At 40.4% G+C, this 26945-nt stretch overlaps 1 long non-coding RNA gene across 2 annotated transcripts in view; it reads left to right on the top strand.

The window, feature by feature from the left end:
• LOC138749371 (uncharacterized) overlaps positions 1–26945 on the top strand; it is a 351858-nt gene that overhangs the window by 35468 nt on the left and 289445 nt on the right. The window contains exons 1-3 of one of the 2 annotated variants that reach the window (XR_011348586.1): positions 16735–16821; positions 20628–20704; positions 24023–24167. This is a non-coding gene — a long non-coding RNA (uncharacterized lncRNA). Of the gene's footprint in view, positions 1–16734; positions 16822–20627; positions 20705–24022; positions 24168–26945 lie in introns of those variants that run through there. The other variant, XR_011348585.1, reaches the window with a different exon arrangement.

The following is a 26945-nucleotide window of genomic DNA, read 5'->3' as shown; positions in this document are numbered from 1 at the left end:
TATCGGACTAAGTCATTCAGCTCTCTTTGAAGTCGTCATTCAGCTCTCTTTGAAGTCCCACTAAAGCAAGCAACATAAATCCAACCATGGAAGTTGGATTGTGTATTGCTTGAAAAACTGACATCGTTCAGCTCCTAGTAATTATACTTAGATTTGGTTGATCTGCGAATCACTCTTTAGAAGTGAGTTCTTTCCATGTATAAAATGGAAGTAGGCAATTCATCATCAACCTTGAGATTTTCCCCAGATGGCAGCACCACCCTTGTCCAGAAACATAGAAAATAGGAGCAGGTGTAGGTCACAGCTTTGGACCCACTCCACCTTTCAATATGTTTGTACTATATCATCTACTTCAGTTCCCTATATCAAACTTCTGCCTAGATCTTTTCCTTTGGTCTATCGGAAAAACACACATCCCTTCTTGACTATATTTAAAGACGTGAAATCCACTGTTTGGTTCGACTCCAAGCTTATTATCATTTGATTGCACTGATTGCACAAATTCTTTGATCCTCGGTACAAAACCTGCAGACTCACAACTAAACATCGCACACATACAGGCAAATAATACATGCCCAGGACAAATAGACAAATAAATATTTTTCATAAATATGAGGGTCTCTGATGGTTAGTGTGAGCAGTTCCTTTGGTCGTTCAGCATTTTTACTGTCTGCGGGAAGAAGCTGTTCTTCAGCCTGGTGTTACTGGCTCTGATACTTGTATATCCCTTTGCCATCTGGAGTAGTTGAAAGATGCTAAGTGCAGTGAGGTAGGGATCCTCAATGGTTATCCGCGCTCTCTTCAGACAACAATCCTGGTAGATCATGTCGATAGGGAAGACCTCTGTGATCCTCTTTGGCACACTTATAGTCCTGTGGAATGTTCTTCAATCCAAATCTCTACATCAATTGTACAATACTGTGAGGCGGTCTGCCATAATGCGCTCAGTAGAGGTCCTGTAGAAGGCTGACACGATGGAAGCCAGTAGCTTTGCCTACTTCAGTCTTTTCACGAAGAGCAGTTGCTATTGCACCTTCCTGACAAGTGAGGTGATGTGTGTCCACGAAAAGTCACTAGCTAAGTGGACTTCAAGGATCTTGGTGCTGTCTACTCTCTCCATTACTGATGTGTAATGGAAGGTGGCATTTGCTGGTCCTCCTGATAAATAATTCCACAGATTCACCGAGCTCTGCGGGAGAAATTACTCCTGATCTTGGTTGTAAATTGCACCTCTCTCATCTCAAGACCCTGAACCCTGTTTCTGGACTTCTCAGCCATCTGATACATCCTCCTTGTATTTATTTTTTTTGTCATTATAATCACAAGTAACAGTGCATTTGGTTATTTGGTTTCTTGGTTTGAATGATCTCCTAATTTGTGTCCTGTTCAGAAAACCACGATTTTGAAACACTACTTTGTTAGTGAAGTTAAGCTTTTGGCTGTGATTATCTCTCGCTTAAGTCAGTCTTTCAGCACTTCTCAATCAGGCAATGAGCCTTTTAATCAGTACAAATGTCTCACCATTTGTTAATTTGTCTTGGCAGTGTGCAGCTGTATTTCAGTCCTGTTGTTTTCTGTCTGGTGAAATGACACAGCACATTCTTTTTTTTCAGGTGAATTAATTGAATATTTTACCTTCCTCAAATGTCAGTTGCACATATTAGCGCAAAAAAAAGCTTACCCTGACAAAAAAACAGGCTGAAGGGGAAGGAGAGTGTTTAGTGTCCAGGGGGCATGTCTGACCATTCTCTCCATCCATCTCAAAGTTCCCCCAAGTTTCTCTTCTGCTTTCTTCCTAAATTACTCGGTTAGCATAACACTGTTAAGGCGTCAAATCCGGTGCAGCCTGTTAGGGGTCGGTACGTTCTACCCATGTCTGCATGGGTTCCCTCCAGGTGCACTGGTTTCCTTAAAAAAAAAAGTACCAGTGGTGCAGGTCAATTGGGTGTATTTGGGCAATGTGGCGGAAGAGCCTGTGACCATTCTGTAGGTCTAAATTTAAAAAAAAAACCTAAAAACATGATGTGTTGCTTCTAATGCTTCTGTTTGGTGAGGTGGGGTGGGGTGTGGGGGGGGGGGGGGTGGATGAAATCTACACCTTTCACAAGGTGCAGAATATGGTCTATAAATTTATTTAGATAATTTATAATGAACCACATCTCAAAAAAAGCCGAGCAAAACAAGCACCCCAGGAGACCTCAACATCTCTACACCCAACACTTGTGCAGGGGCTACTTTGGTGAAGAAAGTCTTCAACAGGACACAGGTCAGGCTTCAAATTAATGAACTTGAGAAATTAGGCCACAAGACCAAAATCTCCACGGACTGGATGTATGCCATCAAATTGCCAAGGTGGCAATTATGCACCCTGGAAATGAGTGTGTTTTGCAGCAATCTGTATCAATATTACTCCAACACCTCAATTATTTAATGGCTGAGTTAAAACAATTTGCATCCAAATTATTTATAAATATTCATTTCCATAAAACATTTCACTCCACCATTGTTAGTGCTTCTGTCCTACAATGGAAAACTCCCATGTCTCCTCGCGACACTAAGTTGCAGAAGATGACAATCTACGTGGGAAAAAAACGTCTGCCTTAATAGCAGAGGAAATAGACACTGCAGTGATTTCTTACAAGAAGGGCAGGGCACTTTCAGCAAGGCAATGCTTCCAGTTGAGGATGTTGGCATGTAAACTATGTGTACAAGTTCAGAATTGGTCTCGTACAGGAGGATGTCCACCAGAATAGGTGTTACACAGTCATCGCTGCACTGACTGGGAACAACCTTTTCGTCACACCCAGACATTACATGCATGTTTACAACCAGGCCCTGAAAGGATGCGTTTGGTATAATATATGGCGCAACTCCAATCGTTTAGTAAAGATAAATGAATTAAGATCACATGCATCTGAGTAAAATGGATGACAGCAGTCAAATGTGTTGGGCTTATCCTGAGGTAGAGGTTGTTAGTTCACACTGGTCAGCAGCATCATTCCAGTTAGAACATAGATCATATAAATCTACAACATAATGCAAGCCCTTCAACCCACTGTGTTATTACCAACCAAACAACTTGCTCTAACAACTGCTTTGAAATTCCCTGCTGCATAACCGTCCATTTTTCTCAGTTCTAAGAGTCTCTTAAAAGATCCTATTGTACCTGCCTCACCATTGTTGCTAGCAGCGCACCCACCACACTGATTTACCTCTTGTATCCCCCTTGAACTCCTAAGCATCTTAAAATTTCATGTTTAATATACTAAAGATCAATTAATTTTTTAGCAGGCCTCTAAGGAAATGTATGTAATTGAGATCGTAAAAAAACCCTCTAATCTGTAGATAATGGGAAAAATGAGTATTTGGTTGTAACGCAGATAAAAGCTCACACTCGACTGGAGGGAGAACTAATGCTTTTATTAGCTTATAACAAAGGTAGGGTTCATGAGCAGGCTTCAGAGGGGTTCAGGGTTTAGGTGGGAAACCAGGGTTATATACGGAACCCGGGGGAGGAGCCAGGAAGCGGGGCCAGTTGTCAGTACAGGACACTTCTAGTGAACCCAAGTTCACTACATTGGTAGACTTTTTAACTGAAACTTGTTCAAAGAAAGCGAGACTCCCCTCGACAAATAAATCTTTAAAATTTTTAATTTACAACGTTTCTATAATTTACATTTATAATATTTTCTTAGGAATAAGAGAGGCATCCTCAGATAAAAATTTTTTAAAAGCCTGAGAATAGGACCTACAGCTATTAATTCCTGAAGAAACTTGGAGTGTAATTTTCAAATTGGTTAGTATCTCTTTATGTACCCTCCACTCTCTCCTACAATTTAAAGTAGTCCATAGGGCTCATCAGTCCAAAGTCAAACTATCTTGGTTTTTAATGCAGATATATCTTCTCATTGTGAGAAATGCAACTATGAAGTTGCTTCATTAATTCATGTGTTTTGGACATGCCAGAGTCTTGAGAAATACTGGATCGAAGTATTTCAAACTTTCTCTGCACTTTTTAAAGTTAATTTTAAACTAAATCCCCTAACTGCTTTATTTGGTATTGTTGGAGAGAGTGACATAACCTTAACAGCATCTGAGCTGCATGTATAAGTTTTTATTTCTCTTCTGGCCAGGCGGGCGGTGTTGCTCAGATGGAGGGATGTTACCCCGTCTACTCGAGCTCAATGACTATGTGACGTCATATCATCTTTAAACTTGGAGAAGATTAGATGCTTAATTTCCTATTTGAGTGTAAATTTTCAAACACTGTGGGGACCCTTTTTGAATTGCTTTTATAATCTTTGATTTGGTATGAAGGTAGAAATGTTGACTAATGAGGTCATTGATAAGAATTCTGTCTTTTTTTGGCTCAACAGCTTTCTTGGTAGTGGGTTTAGATTTCCTTTAATAATAAAATAGTATAATATCAATACAATACAATCTGTTTGATTAAAATGTGGAGTACCTTGGGTGAAATGATATAATTTGTGTAATGTATCCTTTTGAATTTTAACATATCTGTATATACTCTGTATTTTGGATGTGAAATTTCAATGTTAATAAAAATATTGAAAATAAAAATTATAAATATCCAGTTAAAATCTATGGATGCTTAATAAAAAGAGCAGAATATGTTTGTACTTCATGATTAAAAGATACAATGATCTTCAGTTTCTTAGACTCTCTAGGAGAGACTGACGTGCTCAGCTTCAATCATTTCCCTTATCTGTGATGGCAACTCATTTATCTCAGCTAAGATATCTTCCTTCAAAAATGATCCATAAAACTCACTGCTTTGACCAGCCCTATTATCTCCTTCAATTATTCCACGATTCTTGTGAAATATCTTGAGATCCAGCATGCGACTTAAATGCAAATTGTTGTTGTAACCTTGCAGGATTTTTTTCTCCTGAACAGTCATTGTATTTGCAAATATAATTAGTTTCAGGAGTAATCAGATGGTTTGTTAATAGCAAATATACAGTATTTTTAATCTGATTACTATAATCTGTTCTTTCTTAACCTTAGAAGGTTGGGCAAATAGATGTTCCATTAGTAAATGAGTAATCAACATGGAGCTGTTTACCAAATAAAGTTATACAGAAAATCAATTATTGACTGAAAAACTTGCAGTGGCAGGACTTATTTTTTTCATTGAACAAACATTTATTTGTACTTTAAAAAGCTTTTCGTAATGCAAATTAATTTTCCACTTAAACATTTTTATGTTTGAGATAATGTTAAAATCTATAACAGCAAATGCACTCCAGCATCCATTTTATGACAACTGTAATTTTAACTTGGCCAGTGAAGAATCCTAACAGTGAGCATTGCCACCAATAATACCCTCTTTAAGGCATTGGAATTCTGACATTTGGGTCATTCTGAAGTAAAGTAAACGCACTTTCAACATGGCAGGAACTAATATCTTGGATTCGAATTCTGTTCGCACTGCAGAATGCTGAAGCTGGTAACTTTTCCTTCAATGGTTTGGCAGTAGCAAAATCAGAATAAGAATCGGAATTTATTGTCATGGACACGTCATGAAATTTGTTGTTTTGTAGCAGCGTCACAGTGCAAACATTTACATAAACGACCTTACAAAATAAATAAAAAATAGTGCAAGAAAAATTCAAAGTGAGACAATGTCTGGTGGTTCATTGATCATTCAGGAATCTGACGGCAGCGGGGACGAAGCTGTCCTTGTGCCGTTGAGTGCTCGTCTTCAGAGTGAAGAGGGCACGGGCTGAGTGGTGGGGTTCCTAGAAGATGGAGGCTGCTTTCTTAAGACACTGCCTCTTGTAGACGTCCTCGATGGAGTGAAGTCTGTGGCCTGTGAGATCGCAGGTGGAGTTAACATCCCTGATACACCATCAATAATCACAAAAGATTGAAGTTGTGAAACTGATAGGCTTTTATTAACTATAGACTGGAACAGCTGTCAACCTCATTGATCAAGGCAGAGTGAAATGGGGAGCATGCAAAGGGCTATGGGCAGGATCAGTCTTGGAAGATGTGTCCAGCCGGCAGCAGCCAATCATAGCATAACACTGGTTTGCCACAAACCCTCTGCAGTTTTTTTTTCCTGTCCTGATTGTTGGCAGTTATGTACCAGACTGTGATGCAACCAGCCAGAATGCTTTCTTTGGGTACACCTTGTTAGGTCTGCTTTGTTCATGAATGAGTGAGACAAACACCAGGCTGAGTCGAAATCAGGGTTCTTTGTTCTTTATTACCAGATTGTAACACTTGCGACTAACCATGTTAGTCGGAGAATGCATTCTACCGTTATCAGCAAAATGGTGATTTTTTATACCCTTGGATATGTGCTTAGAACATCATCATATCATTACTTGTCCAATGACTAAAACTGTTGCTATCCTTTCCCTGCTAGCTTCCTGCCTCTCAATCCATCAATGTCTCTCTTATCTTGTAAGTACAAGGATGCATTCACATCTTGTTACAGCCCTGTACATTCCCATCTCATGATGTTTTACCTTACAACCTGCAGAGGATTTTGAGTGACATACAAAATCTCTTCAAACTCCTCACAAACTGTAGCTGCTGGCAAACATGGAGGCTACAGGACCAATCTTCCTAGGTGTGGACTCTCGGGAATTTGAAGTTCTTGAGCATCTCCACTGCTGAGCCCGAGATTAGGACTGGTTAATGTTCTCCTGACTTCCTCCTGAAGTCCACAAGCAACATCTTGGTTGAGAGCAAGGTTGTTGATGTGACATCACTCAGCGAGCTTATCCCGCTCCCTCCTGTTCGCTTCCTCATTGCTGTTTATGATTCTGCCGACAACTGTGGTGTCATTGGCAAATTTGTGGGTAGCATTGGAATTGTGCCTGGCCCCACAGTCATGGGTTCATAGTGAGTCAAGCAGTAGATTGGGCTGCAGCACCAGGAATATATGACGTGAGAATTAAGTTACGTTTGTCAACTCCAGAAAATGTGTCCTTGATGCTTCTACAATTTGTTTAATCTTTAGGTTTGTCTTTTAGTTTAAACTGCTTACCTTTCACCATAATTTCCTGTTTGGAATTTCATCAATTAAATTTATCAAGGCAAAATTTGGCATAAAAAGCTGAAGAACTTTTTTCTTTTAAGTAAAATGTCAGTCAGATGTCTTTAACGAAACAATTATTCAGAATTAATGCTGGGTTTTTAGTTCATTTGTGAGGCACCAAATGTTTAATCTCTAAACTTGCAAACCTCATGATTATTCTAATATGATGAGAAACAATTTAGGATTAAATGTCTTCTGTAGCAAAGCACTATCCCATCCAGTGCTCAAATGAATAATAGTGTTTTGAGAAGTAGCTATATTAATTTAAAAGTGATTCCTAATGAATATGCTTGCATCTGTATTGCATTTTTACCTTCCTTTCAGAATGACCCATGCACCTGATGTAACATCATATATGAGGCAGTTAATTTGTGCTTAACAAACCCTCACGTCCACCATAATTAATGAGAGTTTATTGTCACATCCATGAGTAATGTACAGATGCATCAAAATTCTTACTTGCTATAGTTAAACAGGTCTGTAAGATACCTTTCCTGTTATCATATCCAATTAACACCTTTTATCTGTTGCTCTGGACTCCTCTCCTTCCCATTCTTCCTGCTTTCTCTCCCAGTCTTTATTCAGAAGCCTGCCTGCTTTCTGCTTATACATTGAAGAAGGCTCTCAGGCCCAATACATCTATAATATATCTTTATCTCCTATTGACATTACGAGACTGTTTTTAACTACAGTGTCTGAAGACTTCTGTGTTTTACGAAAAATGCACCAATTAAAATGTTTTTCGTCAAATTACCCTAATTTGGGGCGGCACAGTTGGCGTAGCTGGTTAGCACAATGCCTTTACAATACCAGCGATCGGGACCCGGGTTCTGTAAGGAGTTTGTATGCTCTTCTCGTGCATGTGTGGGTTTTCTCCAGGGGCTTCAGATTCCTTCCACTGTTTGAAACGTTCTGGGGATGTAGGTTAATTAGGCGGCACGGACTGTGGGCCGAAATGGCTTATCATGCTGTGTGTTTAAACATTTTATAAATAAATGTGCCAAGACAGGAATAGAGTTAATAAATAGAAGTTGATAGATGGATCATAGTTGAAGTTAGCCTGGTCCGGGAGTAGTTTCTGGTCAGGGTTAGGTGAGCATGGGAAGGTTCAATAGTCTGATAGTTGTTAGATTAAAAACTGTTCTTGAACCTCGAGGTGTTTGACTTCAGATTTCCCTTTCTTCTGCCTGAAAGCAGCAGCGAGAAGAGTTAGTGACCAGTGTGATGGGCGGTCTTTGTCATGTTGTCAGCCTTCTTGAAATAGCATCTCACATGGATGTCTTCAATGGACGGGAGGATCGATGCCATTGGCAGACTTTGCAAAATGAATAGGGGATTGGAGTTATTCCCCTGCCATTTTTTATTGTCAAGTGGTGCTATTTAAAAAAAAAATGCAGGCATACGGCATGGAAATGGGCCCTTTCGTCGCACAAACCTGTGCCACCCAATTACACTCAAATGACTTATCACCCTGGCACTTTTTGAACAGTGGGAGGAAACTGGAGCCCTGGAGGAAACCCATGCAGACGCAGAGAAAACCTACAAACTCCTTTCAGACAGTGCCGGATTCGAGTTCTGGTTGCTGGCGCTAAAACAGCGTTGTGCTCACTGTGCCATCCGTGCCTTGTAGTCTTCTATGTGCAGGCAGATAGATCCACTGTCATAGAAATCTGTCTATGCTTTCAGGTTTTAAAACTGCATTAGAAATGTCTAAAAATATGACATTGTAGCTAACTGCTACAAGCTATGGCTCTGCAAAGCCTGTAGCACAGGAGAAGTTATAGCTGCATCCAGGTTAGCTCAGAAAGAATCCGCTGTTCGGAGAAAGAACGACTCGGACCCCAGTTGAGTGGAGTTAACACTGAGCTTTATTGGGCTCACAGCCCTGCTTTTAGTCTCAAGCTGAGGGGCATGGTCAAAGCCCTCTCAGCGCTGATTGGTGCGTTTGTGATCCGCTTTCCCTGATAGGCCAGTTAAGTTCTTTTGGTTGCAGCCAATTGGAGGGCAGCGCTGTGGGCCTCATGCAGCCTGCTGGATCGTCGGGTTCGTCCTTCATTTTGTGAGGCCCCATGGGGGAGCTGTGAAGGCTGCCACAATGGAATTGTTTAAGCCTGTGTGTACAAATTCCCTCGAGTTTTTAGTCACCAGATTCCACATTCCAAATGTTCTCCATTTGCTTAAGTGATGCAGAGAATAATACTTATATCAATAGGTAAAGCTGCATCAAGATACGCAATTCAGTAAGGTTTTTAATTGAAAAGTTAAGGGGATAATAAAAAGTGTAAGTATTTTTGTTTCCAAACATACACATGACAAATTATTTGGAGAGCAGTTGCAGTGTCCAGGTTAAGTTGATCGCTGTGCCACATGTTCAGTAAATGAATGGACATCAACTATAATTCAATTCACTTACTGTCAACCTCACCTGCAAATTGCTGCCCATTGAACAAATACAGCAAAAACATTGGTCGTAATAAATCGCCCATCTTTGACAAATGTTTGCACTTTACTAATTAGGTACAACAAAATTTAACAGTAAAAATGTCAAAGGCAGAAAACATTTCTCAGGAAAAATATTAGCTGCCGGGAACCTGAGGTGCTTTTAGTTCCTCCATTTTTATTTTTGGCGAATACTTAGCAGTCTGATTCCATCAGTTAAAGTATGAATGTACTTCATCCAAAAAGACATGATATCATGCTTTGGATAGACAAGCTAATTGCTCAAGGAATTTGAATAAATTGAAACTGCTGGTCCAGCAATATAATCAATGAAAAATTTATTGGCACGATAAATAGTATTATTATCCATTCAGTTTTTTATCAAATGTCTTTGGAGCAAATGTCATAGATGCTCAGAGTTCATGAATAGGGATGTGAATCATCACTAGGAGAAACTTTGACAAATGTTGGCATTAATATTTATGCAAATGATTATTCACATATCTTGCAAACCTGAAATCTTTATTAAAGATAAAACAACCAACATCTCTATCTGGAGAGTGGTTTGAAAGAGCCAGAATGAAATGAAAAGATATACAGTATATACTGATGGGGAGATTTGAGACTTGGCAGGGGGAGCAATACACAGTAGCTCCTTTCAAATTGCAACCCCCTGGGTAGCCCTCCTGTGACCCAGTGCGATTACTGGGGAAACAGTGTTGGAAGGACCTGTTCTACCCATTAATCACCAACCTGATGATTTAAGGGGGATCCCGCCCCTGCAATGACACGTCACACACTCACCGGAAGTACTGCCAGATGTTCAGATGCTGGCTGTCCGGTGATGCACGCACGCAAGCGCTGATGTCACCAGAATAAGCGTGTCGGCCATTTTCAAATTGGCCATAATGAGACCTGACCACTTCTGGGGTTGACCCGGTTGGACCCTTTCAAACTGCCACGTAACTGGGGCGCAAGCTGTGCAAATTGCCCGGTTAACCCCATTTTACATAGCAGTTTGAAAGAGGCTACTGTAAACTGTGGCATACACCTCTTTCTGTTCTGTTCACTTAAAATGTTCCATTTGAGATTTTGATAATTGGGTGGAAGTTAATGATTCTCAAATGAAGCAAAAACCATGAACTTCCATTCAACTGATTGCCATCACCGGAGCTGCTAGACTCCTGTACAGTGCAATGGGCCAGCACAAATTTTCACATATTTCCCAGCATCTCACCCAGAAAGCCAACATCCGGAATGAATGTCTAATTCATTCACGTCAAGGAAATGGCTGCAAACAGAAATGGAAGCACCAGGTACCCACAATGAATTCCACTGGTGTTTTATGTTTGCTTTATTTGTTAACCATTTATTTATTTTAAGAAAGAGCATTGCTTAGCTTTTAATATTTACAGACATTCAAACTTCTCAACAGCTTTGGTGGTTAAATCTGAGATTTGAGCTCAGAAAGAGATCTAGGACTTGGAATGGATGGATAACCATTTATTCCCAAGTTAGAAGTGACATGATGACCTGGAAGGAAACAGGCAACCTGTTATCCTTGCTCTCCTTGGCCATTCAAGTTATGAATTTGGAAGTACTGATGAAAAGCCTTGGCAACTTGCAAATGGCTAACACGATCATGTATTATGGTAAATTAGTTGCCAATCAAGCAGGCTATTCTGTGCTGGATTGTGTTCAACTTTTCACATGTTATTGAAGCTACACTTATCCAGGCAAGTGAAGATTATTTTTCCCCCACAGTTCTGATTTCTGGAGAGCTTTCAGGAGGTAGAACACCCAGCCTTTGTTCCAAAACTATACACAGTATTTAGTGGTATTCCCATCTGGCTCCCAGTGGAACATCTGGAAGAACACCAGGGTTGCACCCATCTTGCATTTCAGCTTTCTCTGCATTGCTTGCTGCCCCAACACTGCAGATTAGACTTTTGATTGCCTTTCCGGACAGCACAAGAAAATGCGCTCTGAAGATCATTCTCCTGCACCGTGGAGAGGATAAGGCGCTCCTTTCAACTTGAAAGTCTGAATATCCAGCTGAATAATGGATACAGTAACTGTCAATTAACAGCTGGATCACTGAGGTTCAACTGAAGATGCCTGTGTAACTCAGTTCAAAGAATAACTGTGCATCATATCTGAGTGTATGCTAACCAGGCAGAATTGCCATCAGGAGGTTTCTTCACAAAGTTGCAATATTGAATGGAAGATCAGATAGCTAAAAGTCCTTTGCACAGGGCTTCATAGAACTCAATACATAGTCCTCTATGTTTTGTGATGTGCTCTAATCATTTGGATGCAAGTGTAAGGGTCAGGATAAAAAAGCTTGTGATTGAAAAACTTAAGCTGTTGACAAGATGGAAGCTTACAATGAGGAAGAAAACTTTTGAGCGTGGGAGACCTAGATGTAATCCAGAAAATTGGCAAATAGAATTTAAAGTGAAAAGTCTGAGGTGGTATATTTGAGGAGATGCATTTTACTTTAATTTTTTTTTGTTTTTTTATAAGAAATACAATACACTGAAGAAAAGGGAACAAAACTGAAGAATCAATATTACATATGTATAAATAAAACTTCAAACAGTAGAAACATGGTGAGATGCATTTTAATTCTCCACTACATATAAAACATCAAAATTCTTTGGACACATCATGCGAAGGGATACATTAGAACATTTAGTTACAACCGGAAAGCTGGAAGGAAAATGAATCAGAGGGCGACAGAAAATGAAAATGATAACTGGATTAACATTGCAGTTAGAAATAGTGGGGGGGGGGGGTAGAGGGGGCAACAGCTACAATTTGGAGGGTCAGAGACATGAACTGCAAGGCATCTGAATGAACATATAAAAGCTGTGACTTGCAGGACTTCTCACCTAGTGCTGGAAGGAAGGTTAATCTTTTTAAACTAGTATGGGCACAATGGGCTGAATGGCCTCCTTTGTTGCAGATTTTCTATGATTCCAACCAGTAAGCGATAATACTAATTGAAAATGATGAAATCTGCCTACGGCTTCCTTATAAAGTAAAACCCATGTTATCTGGAATTCAACCAACTGGCAGCCTCTAGCAACCAGCAACAAAATTGTGGAAAATAAGTAGGTTAAAAAATATATAAAATTGTTGCGCTTCGCCATTATTTCACCAATCATGCAACATACAGTCTAAAGCAACTGGAAAATTCACTTATCTGGCATCTATCAATCTCCAGAGGTGCCTGATACCAGGGGTTTTACTGTGCTATTATTATTTCTTAGTAAAGCACGGCCAAGTGCCCGGCAGTATAACTGGATGGGTAGGCTGGGCTCCTTATCCTTGGTTGTCAGCCAGCCTAAGAGAAAGAAAACTCTGATTTTAAACCAGGTAGATGGAGCTTGTTAGTCTCGTCAGGCCATCCATCTCAGAGAAGGACACTCTGATGTAATGCCTACGACCTGAGGACCTGGTTGTCACCGTCCTAGCTTGCAAGGCCATGGCAGATAAACCCCGGGTGTAAAGGGTGGGCCAGTACTGCGCACACTGCACTTGACCTAAAAAATTCCATTGTGCAGGCTCAAAGGACGTGCCCGTGGCCAAGATCCATCCTAAATCTTTGTTCGCGAAGCCATGGGAGATTTTTTATATCCATATAAATTCCTTATGGTGTGTTTGTGTGTGTGTTTTTATATATATAGCTTCACTTTACTTTAATACAGCAGTGAAGTCACATCCAAGGCACCCCTTTGGCTGCAAAGTGTTGCTACTTTTCTTTTTCTCGTTTTTGTATTGATTTGGTTTGTTGCTGTTTGTGAAGGCAGAGATGGTACTATCGATCATATAAGGAGTCCAAGTTTCTGGGACAGCTGCATTTGGGTTGAAGTAAGTGGCTGTTGGCCTCATAAATTCAAAAGTGACAGGAACTTGTTCATGACTGAAAATTTTGCAAGTCCATTTTCTCTGCTTAGGCCTTGCAGCTTTGCAGATTTTGGGGGGAAAAAAGGAGAAGAGTGCCATGTCTGTAATAAACAGGATTTGTATGCCAACAAGGTAGTTACACTTCCTCCTTGTGCATTTAGAAATATTTGCACAGTCACTGTACTGTGCCAGTGCTTTGGGAGGTTTCTTGAATCTAAAAATGATACTGAAAACTCAGACGAATTGCAGCACACCTCATTTAGTTTCCTGCTGGATAGGTGAGGTTAATTTTCCTTCTATTTGGATGAAATAAGACCTGGCCTTGGCCAACATCTGATCTTAGTTTCAATGTACCTCATTACTAAAATTCAAAATTGGCACAAATAAAACACTGGAGATGTAGTGGACAGCAAGGAAGGGTTTTAAAGCATATAGAGCAGTGGTTTTGCAACTGCCCCCCTAAACTCACATTCCACCTTAAACAATCCCTTACTAATCACAGAGCACCTATGGCATAGGGATTGCTTGAGGTGGAATGTGAGTTTAGGGGGATAGATTGAAAACCACTGTTATAGAGGGATCTGGACCAACTGGAACAATAGGCTGCCATAGCTAGGTACGCTACGGCTATACCGGTTCTGAATCAGCTCTTGTATAATATCCATAGAAGGCAATTTGGCCCTTTACTGAATGTAGCAAACACAGAAAATAATCCCTTCTCAGTGCAAAATCGACTCATTCTTGGGGAGAGTAGGTGTGGTGTGCTGTCGTACAGAAAAGCAGACAAAACTCAGATCAACAGGCTTTATTCCACTTAAAGTCCCTGCTGCAGTTAGCTGTAGCTCCAAGTGACTGACCTCGAGGGGTGGGATGTGGCTTATATCCCGGCGGATAATTAGCTTATATCCCGGCGGATGATTGGCAGCCGACCGGGTGGGGCTTGGTCCATTCAGGTCGGCTGATTGACAGCTGGTCAGGTGTTGTCTTGTCCTCCAGTGCTCTTCCTGCAGGTATACAGGCCGCCCCCTGCAGTCGGCTAGTGGCGTATCACCACAGTAAGGGCTCAGCCTCTTGGGTTAAGCCTCTAGTGGCACATGTAGATTCATAACTAACACTTCTTCTCGACATGCTTTCAAGAAGATGTGTTCTTTTGTCAGGTGTCGTAACCCTCCCAGGCACAATTCTTCCTCTGATTTAACAGGCTCATTTCACCAGGGCCTCAACGTAACTTAAATATACATCCTTCAGTGATTTCGGATTTGCTTAGTGTCATTACAAAAGAAACAACCAAAATATTACTCTGGAGTCTGCGAGAGACCAATTAAAATGCAATTTTATACTAAAAAAATCTGAAAATGCCGGAAATCAGATCAGCATCTGTGGAGGGAGTGACATAGTTAGCTTTTCACAAAATATAATCTATCATCAGGGGACAAACATAACTCAAAGAAGGGCTCAGGCCTGAAATGTCGGTTATATATCTTTACCTCCTATGCACGCTGCAAGACCTGCTGAATTCTTTCAGCATTCCTGTGTTTTTACTCCGGTCACAGCGTCTGTAGACTTTTGTGTTATTTTCACTACCTGGATTGTAACCTAGTGGACTGAGTGCTCATTGGGTGAATGAGCATACAAGTGTACATGCGTGTGCAGATGGCCTTCTACGCAGACCCAAATCATCATCAACGTGTGTCTGAAGAATTGAAGTGAATGGGCCTTTTGTTCAGTGCCTGTTAAACTTGGGTTCCCTTCTCCACACGGCCCCTCTTTGCCATCCCCACTCTGTAAAAAAAACAACCCTGCCCCCGCCCCCCAGCAGTAAAAGTAAGAATTCAGAAACATAACCAAAGCAACAGAACAAACCCAGCAACTCCCACTCCATGAGGCCTCCTGTTCCAACTGTGAGAGAATTTATGGGTCCCACGTTGACCTCACTTCCCCTTTCTAAATTAAAAAGGATAGCAAACAAGTCTCCCTCCACCTCAAAAGAGTGTCTGAGAAAGAAAAGTAGAATGTTTCTATGCATGTGGCATCATTTACAGACACAAACCTTTTAGACTGTTCTGCACAGCTAATGGCCAAACTGGTCTCTTATCTAGTGTATTTTAGTCAGAGAATGCCTAAATGAACACTATTCAGCAAAGTGCGAGCCATCTGCCTAAGAGATATAATTAAACAATAAAGTTCAAGTTGAAGTGACTTAATTAATGACTACCATCCACTTGAAATAATTTGGGAATGAGGCATAGATGTGTGGTTAAACTAATGCTGATGTATATTAATCACCAGTGAATATATATCCATAAATTCATTAGATTCCCTAATAATAGATTTCTACTGAAAATGGTATTTTATGACAACGAGGGAACTTGAGGTTTCCAACTGGGATTTGAAACACTTCTAGTGTGAAGGCAGACTAAATCTGTGCATTTCAACCTTTTGTTAGACCTCTGACATAAAAGATAAGCACATTTCTTTTGAAACAATGCAAGAGACCGAGAACGAGTGGGCCAGGAAGCCTGGATATAAAGAGCCAATTGACATTTCTTGGTGCCAAACCCATTTAAGTGTAGTTGGTTCCAAATCATTTTGTTTCTATCTGGAAAGATCTTGAATTAACTTCCAAATTTTAGTTCCTTTTGAATACTTGCCAACCTAATACGTATTTCTCCCCTTGGAGATGCATTCCTAGCAATTCCTAAGTTTTAAAGGAACACAAGAACTGAAAGTATGGAATTTTGAGGGAACAAAGCAAAGCTAAAGGGACTCAGCAGTATCCACCGAGAGAAATAGTCAGTCAACGTTTTGGGTCAGGACCCTTGGTTTTGGTTGGGTTGATCCCAGAAGTTTCACAGAGAAGGTGTAGGGCGGAAACGAGCTTGTGATGAAACACAGTGTGCAGAAAGACACTTGACCAAGATTGGAATCCAGAGATCAGCATCAGATAGTATTTATTGCCATGGAATAAGACCTGTAACATTACATGAAATTGCTTTAGTCTGACAGAAGGCAGACAAAGATTTGCCATTAATATCTACATTGCTCAGCACCCATAACAGTCAGAGAAAGAGAAGCAGCAAAGAGTTCCCCCATTCACCAAATCATCGGAATAATCAAAATTAAAACCTGAAACTCAAGGAAAGTATCTGGCCTAATTCATAATCTGTAGAAAAGCAGAATAAAGATGTACTGTGCTGCCATTGATTAAGAACTGAAGAGATATAGAATGTTAAATAAATTATATGTATTGTACCTAACCCAATGTGCACCAAAATGTTTCATCAAAATGTATATCTAATCCAACCCAGACTCAGCAGATACAATTGGGTTCTGTTGGGCTCAATGAAGGTCCTGGCTCAAGTGGATACATTTAACTTCTAAGCTCCGTGCAATATAAGGTGAATGATAATTTCTTAGTCAATCTTTTTAAGTATGTTCTATGTTACTATTCTCTACAAACAGAGAACCACTCTGTAATGATGGCATCAAGATGTATCTGCATTGAGTTGCAAACATAGAACCTTGTAGCACAGTACACGCCCTTTGTCCAATGATATTGTGCTGACCCATATATACCTACCAAAAAAAACTAAACTCTGTAGTGACCCGCACACGGAGACGCAAACCAGCCCGCAAAATAGCCAACAAATGTGGCGACCGCACGAAGCTGGGAGTGACACCGGCCGTTGTCCCAGGTGACTTCCGCACAGTGGGAAGACGGGGAACTCTGGAGGGAATGTTAGCCAACCCAAGGTCAGCTCTCCAATGATGTGGGCCCCTGGCACAGATGTCAGGGGCCCATATAAGTAGAGCTGGCAGTGCAATAAAGCAGTCTTCGATTTCGACTCCTTATGTGTGTCTTCCTTCCACACTCATCATAGCGTGTACGCTACAACTCTCCCTACCTCATAACCCTCTATTTTTCTTTCATCCATTTGCCTCCTTAAAGGTCTCTCAACCAGCCTCCACCACCATCCCTGGCAAGGCATTCCAGGCACCTATAACTCTCTGTGTAAAAAAAAAACCTTATCCCTGATGTCTCCCTTAAACTTTCCTCCCTTCACTTTGTACAGAAAATGAATGCAAATTGTATTCCTTCATTGAAAATGTAATTCAGAGAAAGGGTCTTGGTTTTAATACTGTGCTATGCAGAAATCAAACTCGGAAATTAGTTAAAATGAAGTTTTAGTTGGGGGGGGGGGTTGTCTTTAAATTTGCAGATTGGATCCCCTTATCAGAGCTTAATTTGCTGTGATATACCTGCAGGCCTCAGCCAGTGGGGCGGTAGGTAAAGTAATATTTTCTCGTCTGGGGAAAGAGGGCCAGAGTGAGACTCAGTGGTGCTTTTGCTGCACTGCACCTGCTCAGTGGATTCAGTCCTGATTTTTGGACTATGTGCCTCTGTGGTGCTCACACCTTCGCCCTGTCACCACACTGGTTTCCTCCAGCATTCCAAAGATGTGGTGGTGTGGGGGGGGGGGTAAGAGTCAGGACCCGGCCAATAAGGAGACAAGTGGCGAAATGATTCGAGGGCTGATGTGGATTCAGTGGCGGAAGGTCATACGGAAATATGGAAATAAAATATGAGGTCTGAGAAGCTAAATTAATACATAAAAAATTGTTGTTTCCTCTTAAGCCAGGAGGAACAAAATCCTAGGGGTACTCCAGCTCCAAATTTCTTCCTGCACTCCTCCTCTCTGCAGTGCAAAAGTAAAGAGCATGGAAATCAAGCTTTGCCACGGTACAGCAATCCAATAGATCAGTGGTTCTCAACCTTTTTCTTTCCACTCACTTAAGTAATCCCTATGCCATTATTCTCTGTAATTAGTAAGGGATTACTTAAGGCAGTATGTGAACAGGGAAAAAAAGGCTGAGAACCAGACCCAATGGTGACAGAAATATTTTGCTTGAGAAAAAATTGTCACTGGCCCGTTTCCTTTGAAGTGATGAGACCAGGCATGTGACGAGTCAATTAGGTACGATTAAAACAGTGGTTTTCAAACTTTTTCTTTCCATTCACATACCACCTTAAGTAATCCCTATGCCATAGGCATTCTGTGATTAGTAAGGGACTACAAGGTGGTGTATGGGTGGGTGAATTGATTTGATTGGAAAGTGCATGACAGAAGTATCAGTGTGGAGCAAATGGCAGAACGACATCCTTTTTGATTGTAAGAGAGGGGTTCATTTGAAATCAGAGAGCAACAGTAAGAAAGTCTTTAGAAAAAGAATTACAAAAAAATATACACCAACATTCCAAACAATCACCTCAGTGCAGCATTCACATTATACCTTGGCTATCTCAGCTCAGTTGTTGCTCTCCATTGCCCTCAGGCAAAACTACTAACCTTTCAGAGATAATTACAGCATTCCGTGACACACAGAATACTCCATGGGGTATGGCATAACCTCTTAATAATATGTTGTAAAAATTACATCTGTCATTAATACAAGAAGTTCCCATTTTCAGAATCCCCTGGGGTAAATTTTAAACTTGCATTCAAGCATGTAATTGGCTTTGTGGGCCTGCCATTTATTACAGAAGCCACCGATTTTCTTTTCCTTTGCAATCTCTGAGAAGTATTTTCATGTTGCTACTTGATGAGGTATGATTTGACTTTGTGTCTGAACTTCAGAAAGCTGCAGGAAGAATTTTAGTCAATGATGCAAGTCCCAGAAGTGTCACTGTGCCCAACAAACCACGGGAATGTCAAAGGCTTGATGTTTACCAATTCATCAAAGTTTGGAATAAGGAAGATTTGATTTTACGTGTCCTTCTAACTTTTTTCCCCAAAGCTGTTGAGGTATGGCTCGAGTCTAGACCTCCAAACCCAACAGGTGGATTTCCCTGGCTTTGGCCCATCGTTGCTGTTTTTCCTGGATGCATATGCTCACATGCACACTTGCATGTGGAAACAAGCACGCCTCAAAAAGGATCATTGGACATCGCTTCAAGTGGTGATTGTGACTAATTTTCATCAACAGACCAGGGGAATTAAAACCATTCCCACTGTGATGTGAAGTAAGTGCAGGAAGATGTGATTGAGGAATATAGATCAGCTGAATGATATCCCTGATTTTTTAAAAATGTTTTTATGTCCAGTTGGGACATCTTGATGATCTCTAAGAAGAAAAAAACCCAAGATGATAGTATTAGAGTGAGGGGATATATAAGGCATTTCTACTGCAATACTAAGAGGAACTGAGTGAGTGGAATAGAGGTAGATTGGGTATGACATCACTCTTCCAATGGAGTTTCTTGATGATTACTCCAGGAATGGGTCGTGTTTAATCCTCCATAACGTTGAGTTGAGTAGCTTTGCATGTCCATTGTTGGATTGTTGGACTTGGCACCTAGTCTACCTCACCTTTTCCTGCAAAAGAGAGGCAAGTTTGTTGGCAGAGTGTTATGCACTCTTTTTGTGTGATGAGCAGAACGTGGGTTGTGAGGCTTGTGTTATTGAAACATTGGTGAGAGTGAATGAACTTAGTTTGGTCCTAAATCTGGAGAATGTTAAGGAGATGATCCTTTGACCTGTCTCAATAGATGAGATGTAAATTTGAAGAAATGTTCACTGACCTTCTCCCCACTCCTAAAGCTACTGAATATCTTTCTGCATCATGGTGCTTACTCCTTTTACTGACCACATCACCTGTCTAGTCCCTCTGTGACTTTGATATGTAACTGGATAGGTAAGGGACCTTCCTCCTCCACTTCATCTACCAAATCCTCCAATGCCATGGTCAACCATGGTTTCCAGGAATCTGGTCTATCTTACCGCACTGACAGCAGGCTCAAAACCTTCTCTCCTTTTGAGGCCAAAAGCAGAGGAATTTGTTGCCTGTTCTGAATATGCCCCTCATTTTCTTCCACCTGGATAGTGGGTTTGCAACTGAGGCATGTATGTCAGCTATAGGCTGTGAAACTTGCTGCACTTTATATTTTGCTTTCTTTCATGAACAATGTCACAGGTTAGAGCTTAACCAAGGACTTGTGCTTCATTTTATAACCCACACATAATAACAATAGTATTTGTGTTATTGCCACTCATAGAAAGCTGTTCCTTGCCAATATCAATTAATAGACAACAGCTGCTCCCATGTACATGATTCTTCCGTAAGCAACAATCTGCAGCAATTCCAAGGGAATAATAAACAGTATTATTAACATGCAATTTTTTTTTGCAACCTCTTGAAAAAATAGATCCCTGACCAATCATAACAATTGATCATTCTCGTCGGATGATGCTACAGCAGGGGACTACAAGATATCTGAACCAAGTATGGAACATGAATTTGTTTTACAAATAAGCAGTAAATGGATTATGGTATTGTACCCTGCAGCTTTTCATTCTCTCATTCCAAATTCAGATTTTTCCCATTTTGTGAAGTAATTACAAAGTAACTGCCTCTGAGGGATTCAGGTAAAGAATGTTTTATGCAAGAAGAAAGCATCAAAATTAAATATGATGCATTTGTCATTTCAATATTTCTGGAATGAAGTAACAATTCAAGGGAGCAGCGTATTAGCTCAAGGTGCACTTCAAGGCAGCTCCTAGATCTCTCGAACATCAAATGTGCCCTGTAATGTTCTATATGTTTAGACAGTCGACATGCTCTGATAATCCCACCCATGGCTTGGAGAGACACTAAGCAAAATAACCGGGATATATCAAGCTAGGACATTATCTAGCATTTTGCAGGAAACGTGTTTGCAGAAATGCATTCTACATTTCAAATGAGAAACATGCCCATTTTCTTGAAATATGTTGGTCTTTATAACAGAAAATGTTTAGGATTCCTTCAGGATTTTTAGAGTTTGATGAGAAGCTGATATTGGGTGTAAATTAAAACTTGGAGCCAGGGAATGGTGAAATTATTGTGCCTGCTATTGTTCCACGTGGATCAAGCGATACATGCTATGGACAAGTTCAAGTTTATTGTCGCATGTATCAAGATGCAGTGAGAGAGGATGGAAGAGAGAGGACATTTGAAATATCTACTAATCTGCAAGACTAGTTGACATCTCATATATACCACTACAAGACACAATACAAAAGCACAGTCTTATAAAGAGAGATTAGTTTGGATCAAAGGCAACACCATTTTACTATTTTTGAGTTCATTCAGGAATCTGATAATGGCAGGAAAGAAATTGTCCTTGAATTTGGAGGTGTGTGATGTCCCAATTCTTCATCTTCCTGACACCAGGCAGGCAAAGAGATTGTGGAAGGGCTGGGATGAGTGTTTTTTGTATGTTGCCAGTTTTTCCCAAGGCAGTGGAAGTTATAGATGGAGGGGAGGTGTGTGTGTGTGTGAGATGGCCTGAGCCACGTTCAGAACCTTCTGCAGTTTCCTGTGGTCTTGGATGTAATATGGAGAGAACAAAAAAAGAAAATCAATAAAGTGCACAAGGAAAGGTCCTTAAAGGAGCCCCTGATTGAGTTTGTTGTTGAGGAGTCTGATACTGGAGGGGAAGCAGCTGTTCCTGAACCTGGTGGTGCGAGTCTTGTGACACCTACGCCCAGGAGAGTGTCGTAATCTACTTTAATGACTACTGACTATTTGGCTGTCTTCGGTCTTCTCACACCTTCACCTGGTTGGGGGGGGGAAATAATTGTAAAAACTGGGCAGGGATGTAGGGAGAACCAAAAAAAAATCCCTCTGTGTTAATACTTAATAAGACTTGAAATGGGTAAGAATTGAAAATAGGATAAACTGGAAGAGATTAATGCTTTAATTTAAGTCTAGATTAATTTACTTTACCTCACTGCTCAGCTACAAAACTAATTGAAACCTTCAGTATTCCTGAGGATTCATGATAACAGCAATGTAACCGATTCGTAATTGCATTTTGCATCAGTCCGATGAATGACTTTGCAGAAAATATTGGACAATTTCACCGGCAGGCAGAAAGAGAAATTAAGTTAACGTCATTCTCCTCGAACATGAGACTAAATGACAATGAGACCCTTGAGTTTTGGGATATCAACCTAACTTCAATTAGAAGAGATCTGTAAGTTTAAAACACCTGCTGGAAACAAAGCAGATTCAAGTTCAAAGGCTGGACGTCTTTCCTAAATCCATTTGGAAAAAGTTAACGCTATGTTTTTGCATGATCTGTTTCTATTTAGCCAATTAGTGCCTTCATTAAAAAGAGTGCACACAGGCACATGGCGCATACATGTCACACTTGCACATATGACCTCGCTGCCCTCAAATTACGAACCATTTCACAGTTTACACAATCAGAAATTTGCTACATTGAACAAAGGCTCTATAATGTTTGAGCACAGAGCCTGCATTTCAGCTAAGCTATACGAGGAGAAACACGATAGGCTGTAGGCACTGTGTTTGTAGTAAAAGCACCAAAATTCTGGAGAAACTCAGCTGCTCTATTCAGCATCTATAGGAGACAAAGATATGCGAATGCTTTGGACCTGACCCCTTCACCCCATCTTCCGACTGGGCACCCTCCAAACCGAATGGCATTGATATCAACTTCTCTGGCTTTTGTTAAGCCCCACCCCTTTGCTTCCCCCAGGTCTCTTCATTCCTATCTCCTTTTCACAGAGACATGATAAATTCTACCTGGTCCCTTTTCACATCCAATTAACACCTTTTGTTGGTCTGGATTCCTCCCCCATTGTTTGAATTCTGAGACTTTCTGATATATCCTGCTTCTAACTTTCCTGAGATTTTTTTTTCCCCTTGAAGAAGGGCTCAGGCCCAAAATGTCAGCAATATATCTTTGTCTCCTATGGAAGTTGAATAAACAACTGAGTTCCTCCAGCATTCCAGTATTTTTTATTAAACTGTACCTGACTCTTGTTCAAATAAGTGTAATGCAAACACTTTTTGCTTTAACGTCTCTCTGTCAAGGTTAATTTGAACAAGTCAGTCAGCTCAGCTTTGTGTATTTCAGCTGAATGTATAACAAGTGCACAAGAATGTTGGACCATACCTGAACATTTGTGCATGACACAGCATACTCTCTCAGATGTTTCAGAAGAACACGTGGAGCAGAGGGGTCAACTCTAAAGCACATTTCAATGCAGAGAGCGTAGATTTTGCTGAAGAAACCAAAACCAAAAGAAATATTAATTTGATCCCTTTGATAATAACAGCAGAGGGGAAAAAAAAAGTGGTCCTGGGGAGATTTTACAATGAAAGGGATTGCCTCTAACAAAGAACGTAAAAAATAGAGGGAGTCCTCTTTCAAATAAAATTATATTTTGTTTCCGCTCCGTAAATGGTTATATGGTTATATTCCAAAGAGCTATCAATGCAATAAAGAAGTTTCTGGGTGCAAGGATGTGAATAGGAACTTGATATAAAGTAAAGAACATGCAACCTTAAGCTTATTTATGCATACCTATATTGTAGAACATTTATGAGAATAAATTTATTTTATATTTTACATGCACAATCTACTGGATTGCTGTTAATGGTTGGGTTCACTGGTATATGGGAAAGCATAATTGAAAGACTATTACTGATCGTTCAGTGCAAACATTTAAGGTTCAAGAAAAATTGTCACATGTGGGTGTTATGCGACATAATGTTGTTAATAATTGGCTTACGTTCTTTTTTTCACAGCACTTTAAATTGAAGGGGAAAAAGAAAACATTCTCAGGAAGAGGAAAATGAAAAGGTTGAATTGAGAAAGTTATTATAAAAGTCAAGAGTTCTGAAGTTGAAGGCAGATGGCCGGAGGAGAACAGAGAAAGAATGCTGAGGCCAGGTAATGCTCAGATAGATCCCAGAGAAAGGGTGGGTTTTTAACGCAAGTTTCTAATCAATTTTCTAGTCAATGAAGCAAGTTGGATTTATATAGCCCTTTGTATGTTTTAATCTGGTTAAGATTGCTTCTCCCTTGCACTCTGAACTATCCACCTCCCGTTATTCTCAAGCCGCTCTTCCCAAACACGTGAGATTCACCCTCAGGTCAATGTCCAACCCGCTTCCCTTCCAAGTCCCATTTAAAATAAAAATATTTCCCATTTTATCAATGGCTCTGGATCTAAATCTTGGAACTGCCTGCCCAACAGCACAGAAAGAATATTTTAACCACAGGGGCTGCAGTGATGGTAAAACTGGGCTGTTAGCAATGGGACCCGTGACACCCATGTTGCATAAAGAATAAATGAATGCAAAAGAGAAAAGATCATTGCTCTTTCCGTAATTTTCAATATACTGTTTATTTTTGTAAAAATGCAATTATATTCACAACATTTAGTTAGTTATTCCAAAGGATATCCCCCCAAAAATTCAATAACGGAGTGTCAAAGATTAACAGTGATTCATTATTTTCAGTCAGATGCAGTTGACAGCAATAATTTTAACATCACATAATATTTTCATTAAAAGTAAAATGCAGCCAGTAACATCTCACTTTTCAATTCAGTCTGTAACAAATGGTTCATAACAAATCTTCATAACACTTGTGCAGTTCCCTGGCCTGGGAATTGCATTACAGAGATAAATAATGTCATTACATTTCTCTTCCAACACTCCACCAACATCCTGCTGCAGCCTTGAAATCTGTTGAGAATTTATTGGTCCTTCAATAACAAAGAACTGTACCTGGGCAAAAATACGATGGGCTTGGTCATTCAAAATCAACCACACTAGCCTTATTCTTTTCGATGCGGTTTTTACTGCAAAAATAAAGCATAGGAGGAAAATGAAAAGGATGAACTGAGAAAGAAGAGTTGAGAGTAAAAGCCAAGAGTTCTGCAGCTGAAGGCAGATGGCAGGAGGAGCCACTGATCATGGAGTCGAGAACCGAGTAAGAATGCCGAGGCTAGTGACCACGCAATGCAGCTTTCCATCAACTTAGGAACTAATTAAACATTCTCTCAGCTTTTGGCATCCCTTTCTCCTGACTGTTATTCCTTGTCCTTATCAGCATGCGGACAAGTTGTAGTTAGATCCATTAAAAAAAAACTGCAGCACTGAAAACAGGCCGTTCAGCCCTTCTAGTCTGTACTGAAACATCATTCCGCTAGTCCCACTGACCTGCGCCCATTCCATAACCCTCCAGACCTCTCCCATCCATGTATCTATCCAATTTATTCTTAAAACATGAGCCCACATTTATCATGTCAGATGGCAGCTTGTCCCAAACTCCCATCGCTCCCTGAGTGAAGACATTCCCCCTGATGTTCCCCCAAGCCATTAATCTTTCACCCTAACACCATGTCCTCTCGTATTATCTCTCCTAATCTACGTGGAAAGAACCTACTCGCATTTGCTCTGTCTATAGCTCTCATAATTTTGTAAACCTCTATCAAAACTCCCCTCATTCTTCTATGTTCCAAGGAATAGAAGTCCTAACCTGTTTAATCTTTCCCTGTAACCCGGCAACATCGTAGTAAATCATATCTGCACACTTTTGGGCATAATGCCATGGACATTGCAGGATATAGGAGGAAGATTGAAAACTTGGCTGAATGTCGCCAACAATAATCTTGCAGTCAATGTGACCAAAACCAAGGAGCTGATGTTGACTTCAGAAAGGGAAAACAAGAAGTTTTCATTGGGGATCAGAGGTGGAGAAGGTGAGCAAATTTTAGTTCTTGGGAGTCACTATCTTGAAGGATCTTTCCTGGACCCAACACACTAATGGCATGTGATGAAAGCGCATCAATAATTTGCAGAGGTTTCAGACATCAGAAACCCTGGCAAATTTCTACAGATTTATGATGAAAAGTGTGTTGACTGGCTGCATCATGGTCTAGTAACCCTGAGCATAAAGCCCTGCAAAAGGTAGTAGGCACACCCAGGACATCACAGGCAAAACCCTCCCCAACATCGAGAACATCTATAAGGATCACTGCCGTCAGACAGCAGTGACAATCATCAAGGATCCACACCACTCAGTACAAGCTCTGTTCTTGCAGCCACCATCAGGAAAGAGGTACAAGTGCCACATCAGGAACAGCTGCTACCTCTCCGCCATCAGACTCCTCAACAACAAACTCAATCAGGGACTCATTTAAGGACTCTCACTTGTGCACTTTATAGATTTTTTTAATTCCCTTTGTATTGTACAGTCAGTTTGTTTATATTTGTTTTCTAGTTACAGTTCTTTATTTGTTTGCATGTGTACATTGTGTACAGATTTTTTTGTTCTACTAATAAGTAGTAATTCTGCCTCATCCGCAGGAAAAAGAATCTCAGGGCTTTATGTGATGTCGTGTATGTAGTCTGACAATAAATATGAAATCTGAAAAGATACGTTTAGCTGCAGTAAGATGACATTGATTTAACGGTCATCTTTGCATATTTGTTCATGAGATGTAGGTAACAGCAGTGGACAAGACAACATTTATTTTTCAGTTCTATTTTCTCCAAGGAAAGTGCAGTAAAACTTCTCCTTCACTGCTGATGTCCTTTTGAATGATGGACCTCCTTAAATAGTTAGAAAGGACTAGAAATAGCTAGAAATATTAAGAGATCTTGTTATCAAGAAGAATTTAGAGATTACAGTGATCTCTTAATATTTCCAATCCTGTCC

Source organism: Narcine bancroftii, chromosome 14 (assembly GCF_036971445.1).
Source record: "Narcine bancroftii isolate sNarBan1 chromosome 14, sNarBan1.hap1, whole genome shotgun sequence".
Taxonomy (NCBI): Eukaryota; Metazoa; Chordata; class Chondrichthyes; order Torpediniformes; family Narcinidae; genus Narcine; species Narcine bancroftii.
The sequence above is the reverse complement of the archived record's forward strand: the minus strand, read 5'-3'. Positions and strand labels throughout refer to the sequence as shown.